Source organism: Frankliniella occidentalis, unplaced genomic scaffold (genome assembly GCF_000697945.3).
Source record: "Frankliniella occidentalis isolate FOCC.00 unplaced genomic scaffold, Focc_3.1 Scaffold20, whole genome shotgun sequence".
Taxonomy (NCBI): domain Eukaryota; kingdom Metazoa; phylum Arthropoda; class Insecta; order Thysanoptera; family Thripidae; genus Frankliniella; species Frankliniella occidentalis.
The window spans coordinates 1,327,621-1,329,338 of record NW_026267150.1 but is presented as its reverse complement, the minus strand read 5'-3'; positions in this window follow the sequence as shown (position 1 = coordinate 1,329,338).

Below are 1,718 nucleotides of genomic sequence, written 5' to 3'. Positions count from 1 at the left end.
CACGGAGCCGACAGCCACATTTCAAACAAACTTTCGGGCCACGCGTCGAAAATCCTGGCATCAGCAGCGTCCGGGGGCGGAGGAGAGTGCAGTGGTGGCGCGGGCCCGCCTGTGGAGTTTCAACAATTTGATGTTAGTGTTCCCCTCGCCCCCTTCCATACTTCTCATTTCGAAGGCTTTATGTAACTTACTTGGAGAGTCACGTCTCTGTGTCCCTTTCTATAACCCCCCCGCACCCTCCCTAGATCCACCCCCTCTCCCTCCCCCTATCTTCTCAGTTTGACAGTCATATGCACGTACGTGTGTGGTCGGTGCACACAGTGCCCAGTGCACCCCGGCGGCTTAGAGCACTTCTATCTTCACATCGAAGCAGACACTGACTTTGGTTAGCCGTAAAAACAGACTGAGCACCGCTGAGCACTGAGCAAAGAGGTCAATGAAGCAACGGCCGTGACAGCCGATTATGGAAATTTAAAAGTAAGGTTTAGATTTTATCTTCTCCATAAAGAAATTTGGTGTACGCTTTTAATCAGATAAAGGTAGGGACATTTAGGAGTAGGGCTGTATTCCGATTTTGTCAAAATATTTCGAAATATTTCGAAAAGTCTAAGAAAATCAGAAAAACTGAGTAAGGCCCGAATTCCTAGGGGTGGCTGTAAGTGAATCTTCGTGAAATCACAGGCAATTTCTAACAGTGAATTAGACAGTTAAGTCTGATTGATCTCCGAACAACACTTTCCACTGGTGAAGGACCTGTCCCCACACGCACACCCAGCAGAACGTACTTTGCGCTGAAATAGAACGCGGAATGGTCCCTCATTCCGCTGGTATATGGGGTGATACTGGACTTTAGGGGGCGAGGGGAAGTCGAAGTGGGGGGAGAGACAGAGAGGAAAAGGGGGGGGGGCACTGGAAAAACAAAGGTAGGACTCACAGGCTTTTAATGCCATATTACAAAGGCGTTAAAAATTAGCACCCTTAAAACGGCATTAAAAGTGCCAGCAGAGGTGCGAAATTTCAATGCCTTTGGACTCTTCCGTGCATTCACAAAGGCATTAAAATTTAACACCCCTACGGAGGCAAGTGAGTCCTACCTTGTTTTTTCCAGTGCAGCCTGTGGCGACACAGACGCCAGGGGGACGGCGGCCTCACAAAACGAGCCTCACGCACGACACTGCTCTTCCTTAACGAACACTCGACCTCTCCCCGCGAGATGTTCCCCGGGCCGCACGAGGTCGGCCGGACAGCGCCCGCCGGGCATCGGGATAAACTCCACAACGGAAACAAATTGCGGTCCCCAGCGATGATGGCGATACGTGTGAGGGTGAAAAATGGGTGAAACGGGCCGTAAAAGAGAAGCGCTTTGCTGGTGAAAGATTGAAACAGCGCGCGGAGCAGAGTGGTGCCGGCCGCGCGACCAGGGCGCAGTGCCCCGGCCCGGCAGGGCCCGCCGCCGCATCGACGTGATATTCCATATTTCAGCCCCACCGAACACAATTTCGCATTTAGGTCATGGATCACGTTGGCGGCAAGGGGCCGCAAAGGCAAGCCCCTCCTTGGCCCCAAAAGAAATAACGCGAAACCGAAGAGAAAATAAATAAATAAAAACGGTGCACTGTTATCATCAATCCACTTTTGCATGCGAGTGATGGATAGACGGGAAAGAGCGAGAAGTTTGGCTTTGGAAACAGTGCAACAGGAGGAAGCGCGAGAGAAAG